Source organism: Coregonus clupeaformis, chromosome 36, assembly GCF_020615455.1.
Source record: "Coregonus clupeaformis isolate EN_2021a chromosome 36, ASM2061545v1, whole genome shotgun sequence".
NCBI classification, from domain to species: domain Eukaryota; kingdom Metazoa; phylum Chordata; class Actinopteri; order Salmoniformes; family Salmonidae; genus Coregonus; species Coregonus clupeaformis.
In genome coordinates, this window is record NC_059227.1 from 36,703,265 (window position 1) to 36,727,705 (window position 24,441).

The 24,441-nt window shown below is 42.9% G+C and overlaps 1 pseudogene; it reads right to left on the reverse strand.

The window, feature by feature from the left end:
- Nucleotides 1-1,487: 1,487 nt before the first annotated feature.
- The window catches only part of LOC121552286, a 154,086-nt pseudogene continuing 131,132 nt past the window's right edge, over nt 1,488-24,441 (reverse strand).

The following is a 24,441-nucleotide window of genomic DNA, read 5'->3' on the forward strand; positions in this document are numbered from 1 at the left end:
TACATATGTAAATGCATGAAGCTAGTTGAGAATGTATAGGTGCCATAGGAGGCAGACGGGATCCTATGGCTCATCATGTTAGGAAAGCCAGACAAGATAAAAAATACAAATTGTTCTGGACTGGAGGACTTGGGTAGCCTGGGCCAAGATGTTTGTGCTCTTGCCTACTCCATTGTCATTGTAAATGCAGGCATGACAATTCCATGAGGAGTTGGCAAGATAGACTTGGGCACTGGCAGTCCAGACAGACATGCATCTGAGGGTCAGGGAATGGCATGGGCATCTTGGAGCCTTCGAGGTGGACATGTCGTGACAGGAGCAGAAGGGCCCTGCCATGCCCACGATGATCTACTCCTCCTGCCTGGCAAGCTGTCCTAGACGTTGTGACACTGCAGTCCTTCTGATGAGAATGTCACATTGTACAGCAGGGTTTCCCAAACTCGGTCCTACTCCTCCCCCCCAGTGCACATTTTGTTTTTTGCCCTAGCACTACACAGCTGATTCAGATAATCAAAGCTTGATGATCAGTTGGTTATTTGAATCAGCTGTGTAGTGCTAGGGTAAAAACCAAAACGTGCACCCTGCGCGGGCCCCTGGAATGAGTTTGGGAAACCCTGCTGTACACTGTTCAAAATCAGTCTGACTCATTTTTCACATGGCCAACTCTGAGATGGGTTTATTGGAAGAAAAATCCACTAATAATAGGTTTGAGTCTCCACGCCCTGAGAGTTTGGCATTGAAAGATCCATGCAATTAAATATATAATTTCAGGAGGGTAATCGGGTCAGACCAGCCTGACTTCAAGCTAGTGCAAACCGCCCAGTTAAATCAATTCTACAAAGACGGATGCATGATCGTGACGTTAGGGGGAAGAGGGGTTGAGGGGTGCATTTCACTCCCCTAATTATATTTTCAAACCCATGTTGTGGATGGCGTGTATCCAGTGATACATTATTAGGTTGTTATTGTCATCATTAACTACCTGCTTGATCAAAGACATGATTTGGGCTCCCTTTTGAGATATAAATGATTGTATTCATACACGTTGATTTGATTTTGACCAGTGTTTTTGAGTTGGAACACAGTTGGAACACAGGGCATTTGGGAGTAGTGTCATCTCAGGGGAATCAAATCTTCAAACATCTGATCATAAAAACAGTACGGTTCCCTATTCTCTCCTAGTCTATACTCCAGGGCACAAACACCTCCACATCAGGCCTCTGAAATATTATTTATGTACATATGTGTGTATGTATGTGTGTGTGGGCCTCCAGCTGCATGTGAATGAATGCATCTCCGAGGCAGCCAGATACATGACAAAAGGTGAGCGCGGCTTTGATGGAGATGGAGCAGCTTTCATGTGCTGCCAGAGGGGAAAGTGCCTTGGCAGTACAACTCATCTACCCCCGTCTGTTCCCCTGCTGCAAGGAGAAGTGGTAAGACCCTAAGGCACACAGAGACAGACAGACATCCAAAAAAAGGCAGACTCAAATAGACCAAAAATATATATACAAACACACGCAGTCACAGACAGAAACATGAAGGAATATTCCTTAAATGGTATTGCATTGTAACTTCAAAATCTAGTATCATCCACACATCAGGACAATAGTGATAATGAAAAAGCTTCGCTCATTGGTTGAAAATACCGTCCCTTTCACATGATGTAATGCTTTAATTGATCCAATTAAAGAACAAATGCAGCAGTAAACCAGTCTTATGAACTAGGGGTATCTGTTAAAAAAGCAAGTGTTGAAATCTTATTATTCTACACACATTGAAGAAGAAAAACAAAGAAGAAAAAACTAAAGGAGGAAAAAACTCAAGGAGGAGAGGCGTGTTTCCATCATGACATTTCCCAAGCGGCTACACAGTTTATTCTGGGGTCTGACGATATGGTCATGTGACGTCATGTGGAGGCAGGGTGTGTTTGTTACACACATACTGTGAAGACAGCATGGTTATTCATGTTGTCAACCTGATCTTTCACTGTGTGTCAGAAGAATATATATCAGAGGAATAGCTCTCTCTTGCTACAAAATAATACCTTTGAAATATTCAATTGTGCATTCCTTCACTTCACTGCTGGGAGAGAAAAGGTATAAAGGAGGAGTCAGATGGTTGTTTCCCATCTGATTACCACTATCCCAAATACAAACAAACAGCTAGACAAAACATTGACACAAGATCTGCATAGTCAGGTGCTGCCGTAGTTAAAAAAACAATTCCTCTGTTGTTGACCAATAGATTAGTTGGGAGATCCTTAAAAAAAGGGAAATAAAAAAGAAATACAATCTAAATTCACCATTATGTATTTTATCTTTAATAAGAACCATTGAAATTAAAGCTAGAAGGGGCGCTAAACAGGGATATATAACAGGATCTATAAGTTATTCAATCAGATCTTTTTAGTTAAGAAGGCCTGAAAGAGGCTGATAAACAAATGGTCATAGATAAGAGGGGCTTTTCAAATGTCTGTGTCTCTGAGGGGGGAGGAGGGGGGCAGGGGGAGGGCTGTAACCATGAAGGACCTCTTTCTGCAAGCCATATAGATACACTGCTACACTGGCCCAACCCGGCCCTCCCCCGTTGTGTGGTGCTCTATGGTGCGGCCCGGTTGGGTCTCTTTGGAGCAGGAGGGGGCATGAGCTCTGTGTCTGGGTCAGGGGGATGTTTCCGGTTCTGTCCTTGGGCCCCCAGGGCACAGCGGTCCAGAAAGGTTTCCTTTTGTGACAGGATGCTGGTACACACAGCTGGAAGAGAAGAGACACACAGACAGGAAGTTAGCTCAGACGTGATGATGGACCCTTCCTGGGCTTGGTCCACCTCTAATGCAGGCTGTTTCTGCAGCTAAAATGCACAAAATCCAGGCCATGTTCACTTCATAGTGGAGGTAGTTTTAAACCCTTTGACCTGCATTGTTGAAGCTCGGAGCTTAAGATTTTTGCTGTACCCTGCATTTACATCTGAAACCCTGTGCATGTAACTAATAAACTCAGAAAATCTCTAAACCTTTTCCTTTCCTCAGGGTACAAGTGTACAACTACACTGTAACTCCTCAAATTCCATTAAAGAAGTTTCAGATTTTTTTTTTTTTTTTTTTAATGTTTGGGCTCCCTTGACATTTGCAGCTATAAGGTTGGCAGAATTCAAGCATTAAATATAGATTTGGGAAACCGAGAAGGTAAAAAGCCTTGAAGCGTAGAAGAAAGAGTATGGTATTCAATCAGTGGACATTTCTACAATAAAAGAAAAACTGAATAATAAACATCACACACACACACACACACACACACACACACACACACACACACACTTGTACAGCTAATCTTGTGGGGACACACAATTCAGTCCCATTCAAAATCCTATTTTCCCTAACCCATAACCCTAAACCTAACTCCTAACCCTAGCTCCTCAGCCTTAATGTAATTCTCACCCTAACACTAATTCTAACCTAACCCTAAACCCCCTAGAAATAGCATTTGACCTCGTGGGGACAAAAAAAAATTCCCCAGTTGGTCAAATTTTTGTTTGTTTACTATTCTTGTGGGGACTTCTGGTCCCCACAAGAATAGTTAAACACGTCCACACAGATACACACACCATGAGTAATGAAAAAACACTGGCATTAAAGTAAGACGTGTGTGTGGTGAAATATAGATGAACTAAGCCATTAATCTAATAGGCCCAGTGATTGTCTTATTGCAGACAGAGATAAAGAGGCTGTAGATATTAATACAGATTGCTCCAGGGCTGGCCAGGCAGGCAGGCAGACTCTCAACCAGTGTCCTATAAGTGCCAGCTAGGGCCAAAATAGCGACTACTTACAACTACACTGAACAAAAATATAAAACGCAACATGTTAAGTGTTGGTCCAATGTTTCATGAGCTGAAATTAATTCCAAAAATTATCCATATGCACAAAAAGCGTATTTTTCTCAGATTTCGTGCACAAATTTGTTTACATCCCTGTTAGTGAGCATTTCTCCTTTGTCAAGATAATCCATCCACCTGACAGGTGTGGCATATCAAGAAGCTTATTAAACAGCATGATCATTAAACAGGTGCACCTTGTGCTGGGGACAATAAAAGGCCACTTTAAAATGTGCAGTTCTGTAACACAACACAATGCCACAGATTGCAATTGGCATGCTGACTGCAGGAATATCCACCAGAGCTGTTGCCAGAGAATTGAATGTTCATTTTTCTACAATAAGCTGCCTCCAACATCGTTTTAGAGAATTTGGCAGTACGTCCAACCGGCCTCACAACCGCAGACCACGATGAGTATTTCTGTCTGTAATAAAGCTCTTTTGTGGGGAAAAACTCATTCTGATTGGCTGGGCCTGGCTGCCAATTGGGTGGGCCTATGCCCTCCAAGGCCCACCCATGGCTGCACCCCTGCCCAGTCATGTGAAATCCATAGATTAGGGCCTAATTAATGTATTTCAATTGACTGATTTCCTTACAGTGAGGGAAAAAAGTATTTGATCCCCTGCTGATTTTGTACGTTTGCCCACTGACAAAGACATAATCAGTCTATAATTTTAATGGTAGGTTTATTTGAACAGTGAGAGACAGAAAAACACATGTCAAAAATGTTATAAATAGATTTGCATTTTAATGAGGGAAATAAGTATTTGACCCCTCTGCAAAACATGACTTAGTACTTGGTGGCAAAACCCTTGTTGGCAATCACAGAGGTCAGACGTTTCTTGTAGTTGGCCACCAGGTTTGCACACATCTCAGGAGGGATTTTGTCCCACTCCTCTTTGCAGATCTTCTACAAGTCATTAAAGTTTCGAGCCTGACGTTTGGCAACTCCAACCTTCAGCTCCCTCCACAGATTTTCCATGGCCCTGTCCATTGTCCCTTTGATGCGGTGAAGTTGTCCTGTCCCCTTAGCAGAAAAACACCCCCAAAGCATAATGTTTCCACCTCCATGTTTGACGGTGGGGATGGTGTTCTTGGGGTCATAGGCAGCATTCCTCCTCCTCCAAACACGGCGAGTTGAGTTGATGCCAAAGAGCTCGATTTTGGTCTCATCTGACCACAACACTTTCACCCAGTTCTCCTCTGAATCATTCAGATGTTCATTGGCAAACTTCAGACGGCCCTGTATATGTGCTTTCTTGAGCAGGGGGACCTTGCGGGCGCTGCAGGATTTCAGTCCTTCACGGCGTAGTGTGTTACCAATTGTTTTCTTGGTGACTATGGCCCCAGCTGCCTTGAGATCATTGACAAGATCCTCCCGTGTAGTTCTGGGCTGATTCCTCACCGTTCTCATGATCATTGCAACTCCACGAGGTGAGATCTTGCATGGAGCCCCAGGCCGAGAGAGATTGACAGTACTTTTGTGTTTCTTCCATTTGCGAATAATCGCACCAACTGTTGTCACCTTCTCACCAAGCTGCTTGGCGATAGTGTTGTAGCCCATTCCAGCCTTGTGTAGGTCTACAATCTTGTCCCTGACATCCTTGGAGAGCTCTTTGGTCTTGGCCATGGTGGAGCGTTTGGAATCTGATTGATTGATTGCTTCTGTGGACAGGTGTCTTTTATACAGGTAACAAGCTGAGATTAGAAGCACTCCCTTTAAGGGTGTGCTCCTAATCTCAGCTCATTACCTGTATAAAAGACACCTGGGAGCCAGAAATCTTTCTGATTGAGAGGGGGTCAAATACTTATTTCCCTCATTAAAATGCAAATAAATTTATAACATTTGTGACATGCGTTTTTCTGGATTTTTTGTTTGTTATTCTGTCTCTCACTTTTCAAATAAACCTACCATTAAAATTATAGACTGATCATTTCTTTGTCAGTGGGCAAACATACAAAATCAGCAGGGGATCAAATACTTTTTTCCCTCACTGTATATGTGGCATAAACATAACCAGTCACAATGTTTTCATCTGATTAGGCTACTTCAAAAGGCTCCTGTAGGCATGAGCACATTTGTGCAAAATATAATACCAACATCCTCAAAATGGCTTGACATTGACACCCTAAAGACTGGCAAGTGCGCTAGTTCAGCGTCACTTTGATTATGCCTGCCTGATCATTTCTTTTTCAGTGGGCAAACGTACAAAATCAGCAGGGGATCAAATACTTTTTTCCCTCACTGTATATGAACTGTAACTCAGTAAAATCTTTGTTGCATGTTGCCTTTATATTTTTGTTCAGTATTTATGTGGCCAGCTACTTAATTGACTTAAAATTGGGGAGAATCAATTGATTTTGTATGGCAAAAAATTTTTGGGAAACACTGCTCACTCACCCATGGCTGTGTCGTAGGAGTTGGGGAAGCTCTTGTCCACCGTCTGTCTCATGAACACCCAGGTGTTGTCGTTAAAGGAGCATTCTATGATCTTGTTGTTGTACTGCTTCAGCTCCTTGGAGGCCTATAGAAGGAAAGAGGAGTCCATGTGGTTGGTTTAGAATGTCAAAATTTCTGGATATTATATACAGTATATTATACTGACTACAATCCTTCTGGTCCTCCTATCACAATACTGGGACATTATACAGCAATAACTGCTTGACAATTGAATTATGTATGTACACTTTGAATAATGAGTCATGCAAGACATTTGTGTATCTGTTGCCCATTTGTCATGAGTTTGATTTGCCTAGCTTTCCCTAGCTGCTGTTCTCAAACACTTCAACATTTCATCACACCAAAGACACAGACACATTCTACTGTATGCAGACAGCGGATGGTGATATAGGAAAACTTTATTAAGAAACTCATCATCAATTTGCTCTTTAGCTCCACTGATATTGACTGTTCTGTTCAACAAATCATTGAGTATGTATCTACATGGGTGAGGTGGTGCTAAAGGAGCTACAGAGAGGGGAGCAGAGCTGCACTGGACCTCCAGGGTTCAGTGGACTGGCGAGGGCACACTGCCAGGCTGCCCCTGAGCAGATGAAGACCCGGCAGACACCAGGGAGTGGGCGGCTCTGCCATGAACACACCACCGTGCCTGGCAAGAGGACCGAGCACTCCGTAAGAGCCTGTCTGCTCCTGGAGAGAAGGGCATCTGGGTGCTCAAGTAGGGAGGGAGTGTGGATGAAAGAGTGTGGATGAAAGAGTGTGGATGAAAGAGTGTGAAGAGAGGGAGGCGTCATGCTCAGAACACATCACACCACAGTTTGCATGACCACGAGAAAAGTGGGATCAACCCACAATTATACACATTAGACTTAGGGGTACGTGGTCTCACTACCCTCATCACCAGTGTCTGTACCAACTGCCAAGTAGCAGCACTGTGCTATTAAAATGAGAACAAGCACACATTTAGCTGTAAAGATCCGATGATTCAGTTCCATTTCCAAACCAAACTATTATTTCAGACCTTCCTAAGAACAGCTGAGAGAAGCGACAGAATGGGCGATGCTCAGAGTTTTACACAAAGCCAAGAGAGCTGACAAATAACAATGCAAGAGGCAACTTTTTGGCAGGCAGGGATGAGAGTCTGTCCTGTTTGCCGTGGTGTTTGCTGGGATCCCTTCCATAGTCGTGTGTGAGAGACATGCTGGCTGCCATGTCTCCCCACCCACCGCTTGGTCTTTAATCCAGCCAAATCCACTTCATTATGGTCTCACACTTGCAGCCAGCTAGTAGGTGACTCCGGCAAAGGAAAACTCACTCTCACCCTCCCCTCCCAGCTATTATTATGTGTAATGCCGGTGTATTCATAGTAACTACGCCAATCTATCCTCCATAACCCTCTATTCCAATCATGGCGTTTGGGACCAGTAACTTGGCTATCGGGGAAAAATAATATTGTGTTTCATCATACCCCTATGCCAAGCTTTTGCCTCCGGTGAACTTGTGATTTATTTAGAGCACGAAAATTCTTAGAGAAATATAAAGTTAGACTGATCTTAAAATAAAACATTTCGTATGCCCATCAAAAGTACCCTACAGCTCACTGTGTTTGATTCTACCAGACAGGTGTCAATAGTCTAGACTTAGTCGTTTCCACAAGTAGTGCACTACATAGGAAATAGGGTGCCATTTGGCCATTTGGGATGCATCCAGTGTCTGTCTGTATGCCCCCAACTTTCCTCCCGTTGGTGTTCTGAGTGCAGACTGATTACAAGCAGAGATGACAAGTCGAGCCTACTGCTTTATAAGCTGGAGGGGATTTTATGACAAAGCTCCTTGGTCGCTGCAAGTTGTAAAGACGTGTTGTATTACTTTACAAGTCAGATGTTGACAGAGGAAGGCATTATATTACACGGCCAGGATATTTCTCATTCCCCTCCGTCTGGGCGGCTCTTTCTTTCATTCTGGACTTAATCAAAGCTGGCCCAGAGGCCTGGGACTCTGTGGTGGCACTTGGGTCCATTTCAATAACAAAGCATTGCGCTGTATAGTTGGAGGACTGTCTGGAACACTGTTATACGATGCAAGGGATGCTGACGCAGGAACTCTGAGACCGCGTCGGTGTCGATGGACAACTACAATCAAAATTCAAGGTTAACACAGTCCTTTGATATCGACACATAAAAGGCTGCTCTTAGCTGTTGATATGATATGCGACAGATGGCCCCTAGCAACCTTTGTGTTGCTATGATGATGTGATGGTTAGGCGCAGGAAGGACTGTGCCATTAATTTCAGCCTCCCAACCAACCCCATCCGATCCGTAGGGATGTCAACATCATGACTCAGCTAAGAACAACATCGCATTAACGCCTCTACACATCCACCTCATGCCCTATTGAGTAGTCTTGTTCTACTAGATGCTTTGTAATTACACAGAATTACTGATAACCCCTGGAACTGTAATAGCTGTGTAAAGGGCTGAAACTGTTTTAAATGGGAACAGCGTTAACAGTTTCGCACTGTGCCATTACTTGACGTCAATGTCTGGCTTCTGGAGGGTCATACTGATCGTTACCCAGTTCTCTCAAAGACGGATAATATTGTATTTGAAATGAGAGGAAGAGGCGTGAGTACACTCTAATTGCTGGAATAAAGCAGAAAGCTAAGTTGACAGTTCTGAGGAAAGGTGTGACTGATAAGCTAAAGACAAAGCATCCAAACAAAACCACACTAACACCAAGTCACCACAGACAGAGGCTGTTGTTCCCCTGCAATCTTTTAAAAGATACCAATTTGTTTAGGAGATAATACTGTGAAGGGTATATTGAGTTCTGTCTCGATTAAAGAAAGTCAATTATCTACTGGAAAATATCCAGGGCCTTAAAATAAAAAACTGGCATCTCCTAAGAGGCGGCTTCTGTACACAACAAAAAATAACTATTGCAATTACCTAACCATTAAAGCATATCAAATGTAAGTGCATTTGGCAAATTATTCTTCCTGAAATGACTGAGGAGTTGAGTCGGAAATTACCCAAACAATCTAGAGGCACCTACGCATACAGAAAATGTATCCCATTAAGCCAGACATAAGCATTACACAGTGAGACTGAGATACGACTCCCAACCCGCGTAAATGTATTGATGAAGAAAAAAATGGATCGCTATCTGGGAAGGTGACGAACAGATTTGCACACTCCCACACTGCCTGCCATCAAAGGGTCCTCTCGTTTCCCTGCTACCGGCTGCTTTCACCAGAAACGCTAATATCTGACTTCAACAGATCTGTCATGGATGTTGCAGCGGGCAATGTATGATTAATGAGTTAGTTCCTCTTCCACAGGCCTCATATGACTCTGCTCTGCATAGGGAGCCTGGTACTCCACCAGACCCAGAGACCCTCTACGAATAAAGTTAAATGAGACATAAGTGGGCATTAACTTGAACAGGCTTTTAACGAATTTCATACAGAGAGAGCTAGACTAGAGCTTCTCGTTCTCAAAGTGGAGCCTCTGCTTGCGTTGGGGAGAAAGATCCATGACTGGCCACACAGTGGAGTGCATTGGAGGGAAGGGAATATCTGTGAAAATCTTTAACTTTAAAAAATCTATATCCTTTTCATGTCTCAAGAAAGGTTGAGTATCCAACTTTGGGTTTATAGATGATTTTTAAATGAGTTGAGTACTTGTGTGTTGGATGCAGACATTTCTATGGCATATTATATATCTCTTAAATCTTTACCATGGAGTCTTTGTTGTAAATCCCTGGCAAAAACAAAGGCTCACTTGGTGTTGTTAGGCAAACATTGTAAGGGCTTACAGCATTTCCTTTGTGTGTGTAGGTGAGGTTGAGTTTAGCAACACATCCAGCTCCTTGTCTCACCTTCATCTTTGTAAAGGGCATGTCATAGCTGCCGACATAGAGCAATCCGACAGTCTGGGGGAGCAACCTGCAAAGACAAAACATCTTCATTAACACCTCCAGACTCCCTGAGGTCACACCCTAAGCCCCAAGCCCCAAACAGACAGCATCCCCTGCCCGTTAATGAGAGAGGGAACAATGTTTCTCAGAAACTAGAGTTAGCTTACTACAGCACACCGCTGTTTACCAGCTAGTAACAGAATGAAATAGCGGCAACATCGATCACCTCCCATCCCCTCTCTCTGGGTGTGTCACATTAATATCTCCTTTCTCCTGAAGTGTGCATTCGTTCTTATACCAGTAATTTCCTTTCAAATTAGTGAAGGGAAGTGAACAAGTATACACTTTGGGAAGAAGGGGAGATGATTGGGACGTAGCCTTTCTCTCAGTGCATCTGGAGGCTTCAACATGTAGGTTACAGAGTGCAAACACAGGACGGTGACGATGCCACGTCTGGAGGACAATTATAGCGCCATTCAAAACCCCATAGGCATCAAACTGACCACCTTCTGCCTACAATGTTATAACAGTTGTACATTCTCTCCCTACATCATCCGTCTGTATCTACGTCAGCTACATTAATTGTGACTTCTGATCGCCAGCTGTGAGCACTCAGCAGTTAATCCACCGTAATGTGGTGCAGAATCAGGGTTTTTGCTGTGTGTGTGAAGCTTTTTGTGTATGTGAGGCCCCAAACAAGCGTTCCCCCCCTGGTCCTGTGACCATGTGCTTTTCCGTCTCATCGCCAGGGATCAAGCCCCACAGCTGGCCTTAATGACACACACACACCCCTCCATTGAAACACCCCCTGCCTGGCTGCTCATGGTTATTTCAGGACGCATTGTCTGCTTTTGTTACGCACCCAAACCCTCCTCCCCAGACCTAAACACTGTCACTGACGATACCGTCACTGGCTTCCTGTTCCTGGTTCTCCCTACACCATCACTTAACTTGTGAGAAGCACAGGCGGAAATGAGGGGGCTATCTGGGCTGATCTGATGTTCAAACCACAGTGGCAGGGTTCTACACTAACTTTTACAACTAGTGTCACTGGTGCTACCAACTTTTTCAGATGATGGCACCTGCACATGATTTGGTCGCACCAATTTATTTAATAGAAAATATTGATAATGATCTGGCCTGTGTCCCATAATGTACCTGCATTCCATACAGAACCAGGCTAATAATGACTAGCCATATTTTAAATTAGCATAAATGTGGATATATTTACTGTAACAGTAAAAGTATGAAAAAGGTATGAAAATCTGTGCTCTGGATAAGAGCGTCTACTAAATGACTAAAATGTAACAGCAAAGAAAATAGACTTCAGACTTCAGAGTGCCATGTGTTCTTTTTTTTGTGGTCCTCTGTAGCTCAGCTGGTAGAGCACAGCGCTTGTAACGCCAGGGTAGTGGGTTTGATCCCCGGGACCACCCATACACAAACATTTATGCACGCATGACTGTAAGTCGCTTTGGATAAAAGCGTCTGCTAAATGGCACATTAATCATTAATTAATTAAACCAAAAGAAAGCGGGAGGAGGACTGATTTCCCCTTTTTTTTAAAGGTTTTCACTCTCAAAATCAAACTTTTTTAAATAGAAAAACAACTATGCTTAAACCACATCAGAGGACCACTTTTGAGGTCTGTAGTTGCCAGACAGTTGTGTTTGGCTAGCACACTTGTGATGGAGTTTTCAAAACAAATGGCCACTGGATTGACGCAAATAATCATGATTCTTCCAGGTAGGAAGAATCATGTAGTTACCTTCTAATTGCCTTTCCATCTACCCGAAGACGGCTAGGCTATCATTAGCATTGCTAACGGCTACACATAGTGGTAGACGTACAGGCCCTACACACACTGCAAACACAGGCCTCGACACAGGGTCGGCTCTAGCCTTTTGGGGGCGCTAAGAAAGATTTGGTTGGGGGTCCCCCCACCTTGAGGCAAAACATTTTTGTGGCCCCCCTCGACAGTAGAAAAACTAAAAAAAGCTAATTTCCTGCAATTCTACACATTTTGTAATGACTTATGCCATGTTAATATGTTATCTGAATGACTAACAAAATCAAAATCAAAATGGGGGCCCCCTGGAGGTCAAGGCCCCTGGGCACGTGCCCTGTGTGCCCGGTCGGTCTTCGGCCATGATTACTACAAGTTTAGATAGCTGGCTAGACTAACTACCAATCTAAAAATTGTTTGCTGACTAATTCAGTGACTGACATAAGAGAAAAAATGCTGATGCACAACCAAATTTCTAAATTGCACCTTGTGTATTCTAATAGTAAGTTGAGACCCTGACTGAATTACGCATCGCAAATATTCAACCAAGACATTTAACTTTTTAAATACCTGGTTTGCATACCCATTCCTGCCTTATAATTTACTGACTGGTAGGAACATCTTTCCTATACCTACCCATACCAGTTGTCGAGCTTCTCCACGCAACAAGCAGCTGTTTAAGAGCTGCGCGCTCTCTCTGACCGACAGATTATTTATAGGCTACAAGTGTGTAGCGCACGTGATAAATAATCAACATAATGAACGAACCGCTTCGGAAAGCCATCTGTTTTTAATCAATTATATAGCCTAAATTAAAAATAGCATTATTTTTTATTTTTTATCACTGGCCCAAGCGGGCCACTGACAGGGATGATAGACTGGCCCGGAGGGTTTCCTGCCGGGAGTCACACACAGACGGGGGCATTTCTGTGCCGTTGTTCCCTCTTCAGAAAGTTGGTTTCTTTTTATTCAATTGCACATTACTGTTTGAATAAATCATGATAATAACAACAAAAAAAGCAAGTTGTGAACCAAAAATTAATGTGACCAGGTAAAAACACCCAATTCACTGGCACCCAATAAAAATGTGTCGCACTGGTGGCAAACGCGACTGTTTTGGTTGCAGTATCGAACCCTGAGTGGATAGATTTCATCTCTCATGTTGGGTCATCCTGTTGGAGACCGCCTTTTGGGTATAAAGGGGTTTGGGTGAGCGGAGCGCTCATTAGGGGGGGGGGGCTGACTCTCCACTCCCTCTTCCTCTGTAATGACGGTGAGGAGAGGGGAGGCAGGAAGCAGCCGTCAACACTGCCATGGAGCCCTCCGGCCATCCGTGAACTGAGGGAAACAACTGCAGAGCAACCCTGAGTTCACAACATAACCTTTCACTTCACACCCACCTGCCAACGTCCGCACTCACACACTTTACCCAACCTCTGACATCAAATATTCCTAAAATAGCCTACTTTGCCCTCGTAAACTGTATGGGCTATGTATTTATCAAGACCTCTGGTCACTGACAAAAAAGTTAAACCATGACAGAAAATTCTATTGACATGGTGATCCGAAAATAACCTGGATGTTGTCAATTTTTTGTTTGATCAAAGTCATTGAGGCAGACTGCAAGACTGATGCTGTGAAATGATGGACTGCCTGTGGCCTATTGTTTGTCATGTCAATTTTGGAATCTAAGTTGATGTTCCACTGCAATCTGAACGTGTTACTCAGGGCTGTCTATGTTACTAAGCATTTCATGCTGCATTTGATGATTGATCCATTGATTTGAATCAGTCCCAGGTAAAAACGACCTAAAATCCACTGGGTAAAGGTGATAATAACATGCTGATTGCATTTATGGTCAACATTACCTTAATCTAATTAAACACATTGGGAACGGGACTTAGTTTGAACCCCAAATCACAGAGCGCAACAGTCAACAAGACATCTCTTCTATATTCAAACGGCATTTGTCCAACAAGCTCCGAATGGACTGGGGCTAAGCTGCCAGCAAGGGCTGTGGGCCACATGGCCATTCCAGATAACTTGTAATACATGCAGAACAGTCATTTCACAAAGAGAAAACAGTCGAAATTAACATGTTTTGCCCTGCAGATCTCCTTCTGTTTGCTGAGGGTGTTTGAACCAGATGAACCTCTGATTGCGTCCCAAATGGCACCCTATTTCCTATATAGTGCATTTATTTTGACCAGGGCCCATAGGGGTTAAAAGTAGTGCACTACATAGGGAATAGGGTGCCATTGAAGACGCAGGCTCTGTCTCTTCTCAATGCAGCTGGCTGAGAGGCCGGACCGGGTCTGTAAAGCCTCTAACCCGTGCCCGCCTGCTGTAAGCTGCAAGGCCACCAAGCCCAGCCTTTTCTCACAGGGGTCCTGCTCACCAGCAGATAAAGGTGGAACATTGAGATTCTACTTTCATCAGCTTGTTTGTGTCCGATAATTGGAGTTTCACTTCGAACGGAATGAATGTTTACACAAGCACAAACTCCTCAAGGCTTTAACCCAGGGCAAAAATCCACAAAGCTGTTTGAGAAACATTATTTTCTTATGACGCGGAAAATGGTTTGCATTCCCTTCCTACATCGTCTATGTCTATGTCCGTTTTTGTTATTGTGACTTCTGATTTCCAGCTGTGGGCACACAGCAGTTAATCCACCATATTGTGGTGCAGAATCAAATACGTCTGGCCCTCGTGAAGCAGGTCCAGTCCATCTTTACGCCCTGGCTGCCGGCCTCCTACAGGTCTCATTCATTTAATGACCAACGATTGGTTGAATTGACAATGTCACATGTAGAAATTGTTTTAATGGACCAACTCGAGGTAGCCTCTTCAGAGAGAAACCGGGCTTGATAAATCCATAATTCAAGTTGCCACGGTAAAAACCTATGTGCTTATTCCATGCCCCACCTGGGAAAACTCCCATTATCATTTGCTATCTCTTTCCCTCACTGTCTTGTTCTCTCACACTCTGTCTTCTTCCTGCTCTTTCCCTCTATCCTCCAACTATCCATCCTTTTCTCTCAGCTTCTCATCCTGTTTTTCAGTTGAGGTAATGAAAGTGGTGAGACTGAGCTGCTTCTTCTCTGAAGCACAGAGAGCAGAGAAACGCTGAGGGATGGAGTGTGTTGGCAGATAAACAAGCACTCATTCCTTCTCCTCTAACAAAGACAAAGAACGAATGAATGACCTGGACCACTACCACTGGGCTCTGAGGAGAAGCAGTACTCTGCCAGCTAACAGCTCTTTCAGAACTACACTACCGGTCAAACGTTTGGACACACCTACTCATTCAAGGGTTTTTCTTTATTTTTACTATTTTCTACATTGTAGAATAATAGTGAAGACGTCAAAACTATGAAATAACACATATGGAATCATGTAGTAACCAAAAAAGTGTTAAACAAATCAAAATATATGTTATATTTGAGATTCTTCAAATAGCCACCCTTTCCCTTGATGACAGCTTTGCACACTCTTGGCATTCTCTCAACCAGCTTCATGAGGTAGTCACCTGGAATACATTTAAATTAACAGGTGTGCCTTGTTAAAAGTTAATTTGGGGAATTTCTTTCCTTCTTAATGTGTTTGAGCCAATCAGCCAACCCTATTTGGTAAAAGACCAAGTCCATATTATGACAAGAACAGCTCAAATAAGCAAAGAGAAATGACAGTCCATCATTACTTCAAGACATGAAGGTCAGTCAGTCCGGGAAAAGTTCAAGAACTTTGAAAGTTTCTTCAAGTGCAGTCGCAAAAACCATCAAGCGCTATGATGAAGCTGGCTCTCATGAGGACCGCCACAGGAAAGGAAGACCCAGAGTTACCTCTGCTGCAGAGGATAAGTTCATTAGAGTTACCAACCTCAGAAATTGCAGCAAAAATAAATGCTTCACAGAGTTCAAGTAACAGACACATCTCAACATCAACTGTTCAGAGGAGACTGCGTGAATCAGGCCTTCATGGTCGAATTGCTGCAAAGAAACCACTACTAAAGGACACCAATAATAAGAAGAGACTTGCTTGGGCCAAGAAACATGAGCAATGGACATTACACCGGTGGAAATCTGTCCTTTGGTCTGATGAGTCCAAATTTGAGATTTTTGGTTCCAACCGCCGTATCTTTGTGAGACGCAGAGTAGGGGAACGGATTATCTCTGCATGTGTGGTTCCCACGTGAAGCATGGAGGAGGAGGTTTGATGGTGTGGGGTTGCTTTGGCCTCCACAATCACCCGACCTCAACTCAATTGAGATGGTTTAGGATGAGTTGGACCGCAAAGTGAAGGGAAAGCAGCCAACAAGTGCTCAGCATATGTGGGAACTCCTTCAAGACTGGTCAAAAAGCATTCCAGGTGAAGCTGGTTGAGAGAATGCCAAGAGTGTGCAAAGCTGTCATCAAGGCAAAGGATGGCTACTTTGAAGAATCTCAAATATAAAATATATTTTGATTTGTTTAACACTTTTTTGGTTACTACATGATTCCATATGTGTTATTTCATAGTTTTGATTTCTTCACTACTATTCTACAATGTAGAAAATAGTAAAAATAAAGAAAAACCCTTGAATGAGTAGGTGTGTCCTTTAATACTTGAAACATTTAATTGAAATACTGTAGATTTAACCTCCCGAGTGGCGCAGTGGTCTAAGGCACTGCATCGCAGTGCTAGCTGTGCCACTAGAGATCCTGGTTCAAATCCAGGCTCTGTCGTAGCCGGCCGCGACCGGGAGACCCATGGGGCGGCGCACAATTGGCCCAGCGTCGTCCAGGTTAGGGGAGGGAATGGCCGGCAGGGATGTAGCTCAGTTGGTAGAGCATGGCGTTTGCAACGCCAGGGTTGAGGGTTCGATTCCCACGGGGGGCCAGTATGAAAAAAATAATGTATGCATTCACTAACTGTAAGTCGCTCTGGATAAGAGCGTCTGCTAAATGACTAAAATCTAAATCTAAAAATCTAGATTTCCATTCATTCCTATGGAGGACTACTCCTACTAGGCAGTGCCAATACGGCTGACCGGTGGCTTCAAAGCCTCTCAATGGCCAATACATAGCATCGGCAATCCAGAGTTTATATAGATCATTGTACAGAACATGGTTCAAAGCGAGTAGCTGACACTCTGTCACTACTATAGTATGTGGTTGTCTTGATGTCTCAAACTACACGCATGCGTCAAAGAGATGGGTGTTTGTTCTTAGAGTAGAATCATCATGTTGGTGGAGCGTTTCCCTAGTAACAGTGACTCACCCTTCACTGACTTTGGTGATCAACTGTGGGAGCAATTATTAGGAAATGGAAGACATACAAGACCACTGATAATCTCCCTCGATCTGGGGCTCCACGCAAGATCTCACCCCGTGGGGTCAAAATGATCACAAGAACGGTGAGCAAAAAGCTGGGTGATGTGATGGAAGTCTAAGGAGTTGAGGCTAGGTGGCTTCCACTTGAGGATGTCATCACATCGCCCAGCTTTGTATTTCTACAGAGACACGAGGAGAGAGACTGACATTAGATTAGATTGGTGTTTATTGTCCTACAAGAGGAAAGTCTTCGCACACCTCACACATTACATACATAATCCACATAGGAACACAGCAGGAAATAAACAACAGTAGACAGTGAAAGATAAATAGTACACCCCCGTCCCACACCTGCACATAAGAGGAAGCTACATGACATGCCAGTGTGTCAGATCATTCATTCCAAACACACAGCCCGCTGGCATGCACTCAGACAGTTTTTTAGAATATGACCCAGTCCTGAAACTACTGGCTCATAATGTTTCTGTTACCTTGGTTTGACGACCCTGTAAATCTAAAACTGTGTGCCAGTGAGGTGCTGGGGAACGCTCCATACACTTTAACAAGCTTATTTCAACCTAACGTCACCTTGGGGATTAATAAAGTAAAATGATTCTCATCTCATTGATTTCTCGATTCCATGAACATAACAAAAAAATGCAGAATAACACATACAGTGTATCTACATTCACACTCTTGAGAATTGACTGAAAGTGCAGGTATTTTACACTGCTCCTTTCAGAAAATCAACACATTTTTCAAAAGGCAGCCAATATGTCTGAAGGTAAGCTCCATTCGTAATCGATTTGGAGAGCAGAAAATGATATATTGTTCAGGGAATGGCTCCAAACCGCGAACAGACTTTGTTCTACTTTGAGTTTAGTGGAAAAATCCTCTGTGAGGAGTATGGTAGTCAGGTTATATTTTCCGTAACTTAGCAACCAGGCTGGAGGAAGAGACAGACAAAATACATTATGTTCGTAACAGGGAAACTGTTTCAAGTTTTATTTGTCACATACAATACAGTGAAATGCTTAACTTGCAAGCCCTTCACAACAATGCAGAATTCAATATCAAAATAATGCCTTATAAAATCTGTAAAATGTTATGTCTGATTCCATTTTGTTTTATCCCAAATTCAGTTCTCAGTTTTGCTTTCCATGTTCCCATTGTTTTCCCCAATAGGGTCTGGCACCAGCAGATACCTTCTCACACCACACACACTGTGAGACATACGAGATGAGACCGGATGTTGAATGCGCTACTAGCTAGCTTGTAGTACTAGCTAGCTAGCCAGTGTAGCCAATTTATCTAGGTGACAGCTAAAGCACTAGCAACAGTGGTTGCTTGGTTGTAGTGATTTTTGGCATTAACACTGTATCCAAAAATGATCAAAACGAAATTAATCCTGAACACATATACTACATTACCAAAAGTATGTGGACACCTGTTTGTCGAACATCTCATTCTAAAATCATGGGCATTAATATGGAGTTGGTCCCCCCTTTGCTGCTATAACAGCCTCCACTCTTCTGGGAAGGCTTTCCACTAGATGTTGGAACATTGTTGTGGGGACTTACTTCCATTCAGCCACAAGAGCATTAGTAAGGTCGGGCACTGATGTTCGGCGATTAGGCCTGGCTCGCAGTCTGCGTTCCAATTCATCCCAAAGGTGTTCGATGGGGCTGAGGTCCGACCATGAAAAACAGCCCCAGACCATTATTCCTCCTCCAAACTTTACAGTTGGCACTATGCATTCAGGCAGGTAGCATTCTCCTGGCATCTGCCAAACCAGGATTCATCCGTTGGACTGCAAGATGGTGAAGCATGATTCATCACTCCAGAGAACGCGTTTCCACTGCTCCAGAGTCCAAATGGGGCGGGCTTTACACCAATCCAGCCAGCACCTGGCATTGCGCATGGTGATCTTAGGCTTGTGTGCGGCTGTTCGGCCATGGAAACCCATTTCATCAAGCTGCCAGTTCTTGTGCTGATGTTGCTTTCAGAGGCAGTTTGGAACCTCGGTAGTGAGTGTTGCAACCGAGGAGACGATTTTTACGCACCACACGCTTCAGAAATCTACGGTCCCGTTCTGTGAGCTTGTGTGGCCCACCACCACTTCGCGTCTGAGCTGTTGTTGCTCCTAGACGTTTCCACTTCACAATAACAAGCACTTACAGTTGACCGGGGCAGCTTTAGCAGGGCAGAAGTTGGCAAACTGACTTGTTGGAAAGGTGGCATTCTATGATGGTGCCATGGTGAAAGTCACAGAGCTCTTCAGTAAGGCCATTCTACTGCCAATGTTTGTCTATGGAGATTGCCTGGCTGTGCACTCAATTTTATACACCTCTCAGTAACGGGTGTGGCTGAAATAGCCGAATCCACAAATTTTAATGGGTGTCCACATACTTTTGTATATATAGTGTAGCTAGCTAGCTCTCCCACTTCATATACTGTATTCAGTCATTGCTCTCCCAACTTTGACCACTATGATACTAACACACTAATATAACGCCCTGGACCAGAGCTAGTGCGCAGACTGGTATGTGCGTAGCACACTGACGCCCTGGAACACATTACATACCAACTGAGACACAAAAACACCATCCGAGATGCACTTGCATGCGCTTTGCGATTGGCAGACCAGGCGGCGTCAGCGCGCATAATCTGCATCTGTATGCTTATTTCAAAATCACACTTTTTAAATAAATGTTACGTTCTAAGTCCACAACAATGCATAAACCACATCAGGAGACCCCTTTTGAGGTCTTAGATTTTTGGGGGGAATTTAGATTTTTGTGGGTAGTTACCCTTTAATTCCAGTGTGCACCTAGCAAGAGGTTGTTGTTTAGCTGTGTTTTTGTAGCTCACGTGTGATGGTAGAGTTTGCGAAACAAATATCCACTGGTTGGGTGATGTCAGCCTTTGTCCTATAGTGATTAAGTACCAATAAAACGTTGTGATAATATGATGGTATCGCACCCCCAGGAAAAACATTAAAAATAAATAAAAATATCATTAAAAAAATACAGCTAAAAAGGATTGCTAGCGCGAGCTCGCACGCTACAGGAGGGACGAGAGGAATCATGACAACATATATTTTGGAGACAAATCTTTTTTTTAGTAGCCTATTCCTCTCTGTTGGAACTGTGGCACGAAAGAGGTGTGTGTCTGCGTGTGCGGAAGCGCAAGACAGCTTCGTTGGCTGTGCATCGTGTGATGGGTTGTAAATCATGATGGGCCCGGCTGCAGAGCACGGAACTCTGCTGTCCCCAGAACGGGATAATTGTTCAATGATTCGCATTTCTGCCTGATCTTCCTCTCTTATTAGGCCTAGGCTTCTATACGTTGTTGGTAGTTTCTATACATAGCTAATAATAGTCTATGGCAATATGCCTACTCTACACATCGATTCTTTCATAAGCTTTGCTCAGCTGTCAGTTCTTTCACTTCTCATTAGATTTTTCCATCTTGATATTGTTTGCTCAATTTCACTTCTTGTTGCCTGTAATATTTGTCAGTAAAAATAAAGTTGTGATAGAGAATCGCCTATAGACTGACTTTCACAATTGTTCCGATTTGAATGCTGCAACTTTAGAACATTAAACACTTAGAATAGCCTATTTGGGAAATACTCTTCCTAACTTTAACTTGTCTTAATGCTTCTGACAGGCTATTTCATTTAGTAGGATTAGGATTTTGGCCGTTTCGTTTGCAATGGCAAGGAGGAGGGACGCATGCATCATTTCTTTTCAACTAAGCTTTGCTCAACTGTAAGGTTTGTTCAAACTACTTGTTAGATTTTTCTATATTTAGCTATTGTTTGTTCTACTAATGTCATTATTACCTTAGGCCTATCATGTTTTTAGGTTATTTGAAACTACTTAAAACTTTCTGAAAACTCCGTTAGATAAATTCATTTTCTGCTATATGGCCCAGATCATCCAACATTGAGAGAGAGAAAACAACACAAATATTTTGACTGGTCATTTTGCATTGCTTTGGTGAAAATCTTAGCTCTGTCTACATTGTTCTCTTACATTCTGTAAATTGTTTACAACATATTTACTGAAATAGATTACGCAGCCTATAGGAAAGAAATAGGCCATTTGGAATGGCCCTGCTGTGGGCTGCCCGGTCAGCTCTTTAATGCGTGGTGCCAGTCAAGTTGAAATAGGCTATAAATAATATACATCGTCAGCCACGTACATCGTCTGTCACATCACGTAGGTTGGCAGGTAGCCTAGCGGTTAAGAGGTTGGGCCGGTAACCGAAAGGATGCTGGTTCGAATCCCCGACTAGGTGAAAAGTCTGTCGATGTGCCCTTTTGAGCAAGGCACTAAACTCTAATTGCTCTGAATAAGAGCATCTGCTAAATGACTACAATGTAAAAACACCATCAATGATCGTATCACCATTTGATTTGAATATGACTTCTCCCACTGCACTACTTTATGATCAAACAATTCATTTATCTAATGGAGTTCTCAGAATGTTTTAAGTAGTTCAATAAATTTTGGAATATTGTTCAATTCCGTTTTAATGTCTGAATTCTGTGATTCCTTTTGCGTTCTCAGCATTGCAGATTTTATAGGGCAGGGATACTGCAAAGAGTGTGCAAAGCTGTCATCAAGGCAAAGGGTGGCTATTTGAAGAATCTCAAATATAAAATATATTTTGATTTGTTTAACACTTTTTTGGTTACTACATGATTCCATATGTGTTATTTCATAGTTTTGATGTCTTCACTATTATTCTACAATGTAGAAAATAGTAAAAATAAAGAAAAACCCTTGAATGAGTAGGTGTTCTAAAACTTCTGACCAGTAGTGTACATGTAAACAGGAGTAATAGTATATGTACAGTGGGGAAAAAAGTATTTAGTCAGCCACCAATTGTGCAAGTTCTCCCACTTAAAAAGATGAGAGAGGCCTGTAATTTTCATCATAGGTACACGTCCAGAAAAATCCAGAAAATCACATTGTAGGATTTTTAATTTATTTATTTGCAAATTATGGTGGAAAATAAGTATTTGGTCAATAACAAAAGTTTCTCAATACTTTGTTATATACCCTTTGTTGGCAATGACACAGGTCAAACATTTTCTGTAAGTCTTCACAAGGTTTTCACACACTGTTGCTGGTATTTTGGCCCATTCCTCCATGCAGATCTCCTCTAGAGCAGTGATGTTTTGGGGCTGTCGCTGGGCAACACGGACTTTCAACTCCCTCCAAAGATTTTCTATGGGGTTGAGATCTGGAGACTGGCTAGGCCACTCCAGGACCTTGAAATGCTTCTTACGAAGCCACTCCTTCGTTGCCCGGGCGGTGTGTTTGGGATCATTGTCATGCTGAAAGACCCAGCCACGTTTCCTCTTCAATGCCCTTGCTGATGGAAGGTTTTCACTCAAAATCTCACGATACATGGCCCCATTCATTCTTTCCTTTACACGGATCAGTCGTCCTGGTCCCTTTGCAGAAAAACAGCCCCAAAGCATGATGTTTCCACCCCCATGCTTCACAGTAGGTATGGTGTTCTTTGGATGCAACTCAGCATTCTTTGTCCTCCAAACACGACGAGTTGAGTTTTTACCAAAAAGTTATATTTTGGTTTCATCTGACCATATGACATTCTCCCAATCCTCTGCTGGATCATCCAAATGCACTCTAGCAAACTTCAGACGGGCCTGGACACTGGACATGTACTGGCTTAAGCAGGGGGACACGTCTGGCACTGCAGAATTTGAGTCCCTGGCGGCGTAGTGTGTTACTGATGGTAGGCTTTGTTACTTTGGTCCCAGCTCTCTGCAGGTCATTCACTAGGTCCCCCCGTGTGGTTCTGGGATTTTTGCTCACCGTTCTTGTGATCATTTTGACCCCACGGGGTGAGATCTTGCGTGGAGCCCCAGATCGAGGGAGATTATCAGTGGTCTTGTATGTCTTCCATTTCCTAATAATTGCTCCCACAGTTGATTTCTTCAAACCAAGCTGCTTACCTATTGCAGATTCAGTCTTCCCAGCCTGGTGCAGGTCTACAATTTTGTTTCTGGTGTCCTTTGACAGCTCTTTGGTCTTGGCCATAGTGGAGTTTGGAGTGTGACTGTTTGAGGTTGTGGACAGGTGTCTTTTATACTGATAACAAGTTCAAACAGGTGCCATTAATACAGGTAACGAGTGGAGGACAGAGGAGCCTCTTAAAGAAGAAGTTACAGGTCTGTGAGAGCCAGAAATCTTGCTTGTTTGTAGGTAGCCAAATACTTATTTTCCACCATAATTTGCAAATAAATTCATTAAAAATCCTACAATGTGATTTTCTGGAAAAAAAATTCTCAATTTGTCTGTCATAGTTGACGTGTACCTATGATGAAAATTACAGGCCTCTCTCATCTTTTTAAGTGGGAGAACTTGCACAATTGGTGGCTGACTAAATACTTTTTTCCCCCACTGTATAGGATAAAGAGGGTGGGCTAAATAAGGGTAATAATTGGTCTTCCGTTCCATGGCAGGTCTAAAAGAGGATGCTCCTATTGTAGTTAAAAAGAGCAAGCTAATTGTCAAGAGCATTTATAGATGGATATTGAAAAGGTGAGAGTCGCCTACATGAATTCCTAATTCCTCAGAAATTCATTTCTGGAGAATCCAATTAAAGCTGCAAATGAAAGTCCAAATTTGACATGGTTGCTTTTAGGTCTGAACCAGGTGGTCTTTGAAGTACCATCAAGGACTTTGGTCGACAACGAGTACAAGAGGCATTATATCACAAAATGCCTATAGCTTAGAAAAATGCAATACTATTTCCACAGCTATTTTCATTATAATAGGGTACCTGTTGTCATACAAATTAACATAACATAAATGTATATACAGTGCGGTGAAAAAGTATTTGCCCCCTTTATGATTTTCTCTATTTTTGATACTGAATGTTATCAGATCTTCAACCAAAACCTAATATTAGATAAAGGGAACCTGAGTTTACAAATAACAAAAAAAGCCTGTACTGACTGAGGGACAACCATCACGTAGGAGTGACGGCACATGTTGGAAGCCATTTCAACCACTCACCACTATTCCAGGGAGAACATGGAAGACAAT